At 33.8% G+C, this 8470-nt stretch overlaps 1 long non-coding RNA gene across 1 annotated transcript in view; it reads left to right on the top strand.

Annotated features, from left to right (window-relative positions):
- Positions 1-7020, top strand: part of LOC145303587 (uncharacterized) — a 217747-nt gene extending 210727 nt beyond the window's left edge. Inside the window, exon 4 of the long non-coding RNA XR_013873744.1 lies at positions 6791-7020. This is a non-coding gene — a long non-coding RNA (uncharacterized LOC145303587). The remainder of the gene's footprint in view (positions 1-6790) is intronic.
- The last annotated feature ends 1450 nt before the right edge of the window (positions 7021-8470 follow it).

Raw genomic sequence — 8470 nt, 5'->3', positions numbered from 1 at the left:
GACTGTCTCCAGTATATGTATTAAAGTCTCTCTCTTTCTTTTTCTCACTCTTTTCTCTCTCTCTCCCTCTCTCTCTCTATATATATATATACATACACATACACACACACATATATATATATATCTCTTTCTGTCTCTCGCTCTCTTTCTCTCTCTCTCTCTCTCTCTATATATATATATATATAGAGAGAGAGAGAGAGAGAGTGAGAGAGAGAGAGAAATAGAGGTTTTATTTTTACCTTAATGCGAGTTGGGAATAATTTTCGGTTTTTACCAATTGGTACACCCAGATAGGGAGCAGCATATAAATCGTTTGGAATGTAATTATCCATTGCTACGTGTTTCATCGTCTACAACTCATCAGAGTGGCTGAATCTAACGATATGTGTGTGTAGTGCGTGAATGCGTATGTGTATGTACAGTAGTTAATTATATATATTTTTTATAATGCGGAAAAGGATTTTAATATCTAAACAAATAAATAACGCACTCAATTCGTATCAAGAAAAGAAGAAACATACAATTAAAATCTCTCTTGTTTCATGATGCAAGCGTTAGCCACCTGTTGTCTTTATATATAACTGACAGATGGTAATAAACATAGTTTTTGTTTTAGTTTTAAGAGTAAATTGAAAATAAGAAAAAAAACTCACATGAATTGACAGGTGTTGTTACCGAAATTACACTAATTTAAGATAAGATTTTTTTTTTCATTGTACAAGAAAATTGAGAAGCTTAGGAATATTCCTGCTCTTACTACTGACGCTTTATAAGTATTTTAAGTTGCATGACTAACTCCCATTAAATATACATTTCTAAACTAAAATTAAACTACAATAAGATGTTTTCTTTGCTATTTCATTTTATACTACTAAAATTTAAAACCAACTCATGGGCGTTCGTACTTTTTCAGCATCCCCGAACTTCTAACTAGCTTCTTGACTCTGATTTATAGACGTTGAACATGTACATACGGCAAAAGACGTAATGAGTAAAAGTATTGATATGTAGTTTTAAAAAATAAGAACGGACCTCATTTTCCCATGATATTTATTTTTAGAGAAAGCTTTAGCATAAGAGAAACGTTCCAAAAATAAAGCATTATATGTTCATGCACTGAAAGTTTCATCTCTCTGTTGCTGAGACCCTATCCAAGAGGGAGAGACTAGTGGTAGATGTTCCAGTCCAGATGTTGCAACAATACTCCATGTATGGGTGAATGGTGAACAGGCAGAGGTGCAGAATACGCTTGGGCGTGAGTAGTTATCTAGCACAATAGAGGGAGCCTACCTTTCTTTCAACTACCTTCGCAATGTCCTCAATATATTTAATCCAGTTCATATTTTCTTGCCGAAAAGTTTGAAGAAAGAATTTTCAGGTACGAAGGCCTAGATAATTTTATTGTTTATTTTTATCGTTTATAAACTTATGTAGATTTCTTGTTGATTTTTTCTTAATGCAGCGTTAAGGCACCGGACTGTAATGCATATTATCTGAGGTTTGATTCAAACAGACAGACACTTTCACTTTTATATCTATCTATCTATCTATCTATCTATATAAAAGTGAAAGTATCTGTGTGTACATTTCCCTACACAATATCTCTGTCAATTTTCAGTCTACAGACTCTAAATTTGATATACAGGGTACTGAGATTTTGGGAAAATCTTTGTAATCCGTTTTCGGCCAGGAATTTGGCTGCTGAGGGCTCAAAGTCCAAGTATTTGACCTTTGAGAACTCTACCAAACTCCTCCGACAATTTTGAATCTAAACACTTGACATTTTAGATAGAGGTTTCTTGGACATGGATCTAACTTAATAACTTGATTTGAGCCAAAAACAATAAATGTTAAGGGGTCATAATAGGAGTCAAAGTTTTAAAAAATTGCCCTCTGCAGTTTCTACCAAATTACTCACACAAATTTGGTCTAAACATTTGAAATTTTACATAAAGGGTATTCAGAGGTAGGGCAAGCTTTTTAATCGGTTTTGATCGACGATTGGAGCTACCAATATAGAAATGTATATGTGTATGTTTGCATGTCTGCCTAAAACTTTCGACAGAGGTGACGAAATTTCACAAGATCAGTATCGTTTTGAATCTGGACCCTTCAGACAACAAATATCGAAAAATTGGTTAAAAACATTAATTTCTTCACCACATTTCCACAGGGAGGAGTCGATTTTTTCATCGATATATTCGAAAGTCATCCTCTCTTTTCGATTGTCTAGCCTTAATTAAAACCTACGTCATTTCCGATTTGACGGTGGTCATAATAGCAAACACATCACGTTTTCCCCGTTCTTTTCCTCCTTCACGGTCGGGCTCGAGCCTGCCTTCCTACTACCACTTTTTTTTGCTCAACACACACCTCCAAACATCTGGGCAACGCCGGGAACCGATCTTAGTATATCTATAAAATTGAAAGTGTATGTCTGTCCGTTCGTGTGTCTGTCTGTCTGTGTACATTTCCCGACACAATAAATCTATCAATTTTCAGTCTACAGACTCTAAATTTGATATACCGGGTACTGAGATTTGGGAAAATCTTTGTAATCTGTTTTCAATCAGAAATTTGGCTGTTAAAGGTCAAAGTTCAACGATTTGACCTTTGAGAACTCTACCAAACTCCTCCACTTATTTTAAGTCTAAGCACTTGAAATTTTAGATATAGGTTCCTTGGACATGGATCTAACTTAATAACATGATTTGAGCCAAAAACAATAAATGTTAAGGGGTCATAATAGGAGTCAAAGTTTAAAAAATTGCCCTTTGCAGTCTCTACCAAATTACTCACACAAATTTGTCTAAACATTTGAAATTTTATACAAAGGGTTTTCAGAGGTAGGGCAAACTTTTTAATCGGTTTGGGTCGAAAATTTGAGTTACCAATATATAAATGTATGTATGTATGTATGTTTGCATGTCTGCTTAAAAATTTTGACAGAGGCGACGGAATTTGACAAAATTAGTATCGTTTTGAAGATGGACCCTTCAGACGGCAAATATCGAAAAATTGGTTAAAAACATTAATATCTCTACCTTCAACTGGACACTTTTCTACAAGGGGAGGGGTCGCTTTTTTCGCCGATATTTTCGAAAGTCATCCTCTCCTTTCGATTGTCTAGCCTTAATTAAAACCTACGTCACTTCCGGTTCGGCGGTAGTCGTAGCAACAAAGACGTCAGGTGTTTTCCCCGTTCTTTTCCTCCTTTGCGTACGGGTTCGAGTCTGCCTTCCCTTCCTAGCACATTTAGGGGGGGGGCTCAACATACACCTCCAAACACACGGGAAACGCCGGGCTCCATTGCTAGTATATCTATAAAAGTGGAAGTGTCTGTCTGTCTGTGTGTCTGTGTAAATTTCCCTACACAATATCTCTGTCAATTTTTAGTCTACTTACTCGAACTTTTATATACAGTGTAGTGAGATTGGAAAAACTTTCATTGGTTTTCGGCCAGAAATTTGGCTATTAAAGGTCAAACTTCAACGATTTGACCTTTGAGAACTCTAGAAAATTCATCCGACAATTTTGAGTCTAAACACACGAGATTTAAGATGTAGGTTACGTGGACATTGATCACACTTAATAACTTGATTTGAGCCCCAAATAATAAATGTTAAGGGGTCATAATAGGAGTCAAAGTAAAAAAAAATTGACCGCTTTTTTTTTTTTTGCATGTCTGCCTTAAAATATCGACAGAGGAAACGGATTTTCATAAGATTAGTATCGTTTTGAAGGTCGGCCTCAGGTGTTTTCCCCGTTCTTTTTCTCTTTTGCGGTACGGGTTCGAGCCTTCCTTTCCACTACCACTTTTTTTTGCTCAACATACACACATACACCTTTAAACACACGGACAACGCCGGGCACCCAGGCTATTATATATTATATATATATATATATATATGTGTGTGTGTGTGTGTTTGCGTGTGTGTGTGTGTATACATGTTTATATATATATATATATATATATAAAACTGCACGTCTGTGTGTGTGTGTGTGTGTGTGTGTGTGTGTGTGTGTGTGTGTGTGTGTGTGTGTGTGTCTGGTCACGAATAGGCGCCTATATGGTTGACTATTTAAAAAAAACTGATTAAATATAATGATAGAAGATGCATCGATGACCAGGAATAGCTATGTTTGATCTGGCAGGACGGTGGTTCAAAAAAATTGTGGGGTCTGCGTTCGCGCCTGGCCCCCAAAGTATGGAAATAAAAAATGAAAAAACGTTTTCACGGGTTTTGGATATAGATGTACATGAGAATACTTTGATAAGTATGTTTCAACTTAAATAGGTATGGTATAATAAAATTGTGGGGTCTGCGTTCGCGCCTGTACTCCAGGGAAATATGGCACAAGCTTTAATAAGGACTTTTCAAATCTATTTGCGCAAGTATACTTTGATAATTATGTTTCATTTTGAAGAAATATGGTATAATAAAGTTATTGGGTGTTCGTTCGCGCCTGTCCTTCATAGAATGGAAATATGTCACAAAGTTTAACAAGGTTTTTTAAAAGGGGCGAGTGTCCATAATAACACCTTAACATCTTAACATATTTATTCACGTAAGCTTTTATTTATTTATTTTTAGTTGAATCATATTGTGTCGAATAAATTCACCTCATAAATTCACGTTCTTATTAAAGTGAAAGCCCCCCCTCCAAAAAAAAAGTCGGAACTTTAGAAAATTCTCGACACAAATTTTGCATAACTCTGTTTTTCCTTCTCGACTTGCACGTGGAACTCGTTCGAAAGTAGATAAATAATAAAAAATAAGAACGTTACTTGTTATCGTGTCAAAAGAAAGAAAAACTCCTGCTCACGTGATTACATGTCTTTTTAAAAACATTTACAAAACCTTTTTATTTTTATTTATATATCTGTTTAAGCTTTCTTTTTGTCAGTGTACTAGAAGGAATTCAGTTGATTACAACCTTTTCTGCGTGTTCTTTACATTACAATAGTACAACCTTGAATTCGACGGCGCAATACTACACCGTTCAATACTGTCAAACTGAAACGACGCTGTTCTGCTTGAAAAGGGCGTCATTTTCTTCTTATTCATATTTATATCGATTCTTTGCTTTAAAAAACTAAAGTAATTACGTGTTTACTTTTTTAATATCCCATTTTGCTCTTTCGGATTATTTTACTGAAGTAAGTAAAGCTTCATTATTTTTCAAAACTGTTTTTGTTCCTTTGTTTTTTGATATTTCGTCGATATTATTTCGTAAAAGTGTTTAGCAGAAAAGCCAACAAACGACTACCCGAAAAAATAAATATACAAGAAATAAATATTACCATAGTCAATGAAAGTTCAGTTCATGAATTTTTTAAAAATACTTTTTAATGCTCTTTACTTGAAATAATTTCAGCGAACCGAAATTAAAACAAAATTTGAGGCGATAACTACTTAAATTAATTTTTATATAAACTACAACTGCCATAATCGAATATTTTTCAAGCACAAAATAACGGAAAACATTAAAATATGTTTATGAATATTCCTTACGTTGACGGAACTCTCTAAAACTGTTAACACAGAATGATCAGGTGCTCCTCCTTCAAATTGAAAACTAGGCTCTCCATTTCAAAGTCGCCGCCATTTTGATTTTTTTAAAACTAGTTCGTGAATTTGAAAAAAAAAGAATTTATCTTACAAACTACTTAAAAATACAAACCAATGAATTTTTCTACCATAAAAGTAACTTTTATTGAATATGGTACCATTTATTTCTTGTATATTTATATTATTATATATATAACATTTTCTCTTTGTAAAGAAACATTATTTTGTTGGTCACTCTTGGCTACGAATGGAAACAAAGTTAATATAAAAAATATATTTTTGCGAAAATTATCTTTACTTTCATCATATTTTGCTTAGGGTAACATTTTTGAGTATCAAATCCTATTACTTTACAATGCCCCTCCTTTTCATAACCTATCATACTTTCATCAATAACAGTCTATTTTCTGTAGGCTGTTTTTAAACCCAGTCAACAACGGGTACTTCTGCTAGTATATATATATTTGTATATGTATATATGTAATACTGTATTTAGGCAACGGGTTTTCATTCAGACAAGTATTGATGAATAGCACAGAGTGTTTTTGCTCAATGAGCTTTTTTGTAATTTTTCATTTTTTTTTTTGTATTTTCGTTCTTATTTTTCTGTCGAATTTGTGCGAGAAAGTTCAATAGTCCTCTTTGGTTATCTGCTTTGTCTTTTGCTAGTTTTTGCAAGTACTTTCAACTGAGTTTCATCAGTCGTCTTTAGGCAATTTTTTATTACTGTTTCATTTAAAATCTGCATGCTTTTATATGCTTCAGTAAAAATTTTATTTAAATTTTTTGAATTAGTGAACCGTCTCGTGCGTAAATATACACGGTTTTTTAACGCGTTAAGAACGTTGCTATAATAAATTTAAAATGGTCTTAAAGTTGTGATTTACAGAATTTTTCACTTTACATTACAATATATATATATATATATATATATATATATATATATATATATATTCTAGAATGTTATTTACAGGGCCTAAATGAGCAAAATCTCAGTTAAATATATTTAAAGGTGCTGTTCTCCGAGTATTGCTGTTATGATAAGCTCAATAGATGTTATTACATAGAGCCATATAACACGGTAAAAGACTATATTTTTTTACACACAAGACGCTTCACTAGTTCAGAAATTTTTATTATTTTACATATAATTTTAATGCAAATGCTTGGAATTATAAATAGTTGTTAATAATTATAAATCTTCTTTTTTTTTTCAGATCCAATTTATTGGTCCGTATACATTCGATAAACGTATGCCTATCTTGCTATGTAAGATATACAGTTGTAAAGTAGAACATCTTGAAACTACGTTACACGAGAAATTCACCAGAAAGCTGAAACACCTGTTTCCATAGCTTGTAGCGTTGTATGCGGTGATTGTCTGCAGTACATAGCTGAGCATTAGTTCCTTGCAACTTTTCTTTTGAAATAAATATAGTTTTCAATATTCTATGTGTTTTTATTTATTCATTTATTTTCAGTTTATTACAGTTCGTGTATTGAATAAGAGACGATGCATTAAATTCTACTTTTTGGATATTGATATTAGTGAAAAATAGTTTAATTCTGTAAATGCTCAAGATATAAATAATAAAAAAATGTGTTTAATTATTATGTATTTCTGGATCGTATGTATATCAAACGATAATGTGCAACAAAGCGGTGCGCTCCTTTTGCAACAGAGCGTCTAGGAATGAAATCAGCAGCAGCCCTAGGATAGCTGACTGGCGAAAATATTAGCAGCAGTCGCCGTCTTGCCACATATGCAAATTAAGCAAGTGCTAACCTCACTGGAAGAAGAATGAAAGAAAAAGGAAGAGAAGAAAAGACATCATGTGGTCTAGCAAACGAAGGGCGTGTTTTGAATTTTGGGCACTGAAAGAGAAAATGAGTTGCATGATAAAAAAGCAAAAACCCAAGCGACAACAAAGACACGCGGTTAAAATAGGGTCTCAACAGGCATGTTCGACGTGTGGGTAATATTTTTAAACATGGTGAAGTGCGTTTTCGGGAATTACTGGGATAATTGCGTTTTGTGTTCGCCTAGGAAAATGTTGAGTCGTATCTTTTTATGCACTTCCTTTTTTATTTGTTCCTGCGACGGTCCCAGACAACGTGTGGGTCCTAGTGATTGGCATGTAACGGCACAGTAAAAGTTTAACGGCCACGTTGCAAATGTTGTACTCCCTAGACCAGTATAAAATATAGTTGTACAAATGTCCAAAGTGATGCAGTCTAAGAATATAACTAGTGCATATGACACACATAGAAATTACAGTTCGTACAGAAATTACAATAACAATGGTCGCATCTTAGAAAGGGGGCAACTACGCACGTCGATATTGCAGAAAGATATAATTTTTAAATAGCAATCTTCGAGCAGGCATAATAAAATACAGTTCTCTCTTCCACCGTCATGAGTAGACTACGGTAATTATTTAATAAGTGACTAATTAATAATATTCAATTTAAAAATAAAATAATGTGTAAGGCACGTAGAGACGGGAAGCAGACAAGTGCACAGACAGACATAAAGTAGTTACAAATCAAGAAAAGTTTGTTTTTTTAATTTTTGTATACAGATCATCATTATTATCATCAACAACAGTCGCATCATGAAACTCTGAACTCTAATTCCTCCTCAACGCGGCGGGATTGGCTCAACGGGTAATGTCAGAACTATTCTGCCAGAAACCGAACTTTCTGGCAGAGGCACCCAAAGCGAATTAATCTGATACATCGAAGTACTTGTGTCGTAGCCCAGCTAAAGGCGTTTACATCTTTATCCAGTGATCTGTAGTCTTTTTCTTTGTTGTAGTAAATACATCTTTTGACAATCTATGACAATCAAGAACGTGTACTTATCTATCTCAATCAAGAATGAGGAAAAGAAATAT

This window comes from Euprymna scolopes, chromosome 19 (assembly GCF_053919585.1).
Source record: "Euprymna scolopes isolate OS-2025 chromosome 19, ASM5391958v1, whole genome shotgun sequence".
In the NCBI taxonomy this organism is placed as follows: Eukaryota; Metazoa; Mollusca; class Cephalopoda; order Sepiida; family Sepiolidae; genus Euprymna; species Euprymna scolopes.
The sequence above is the reverse complement of the archived record's forward strand: the minus strand, read 5'-3'. Positions and strand labels throughout refer to the sequence as shown.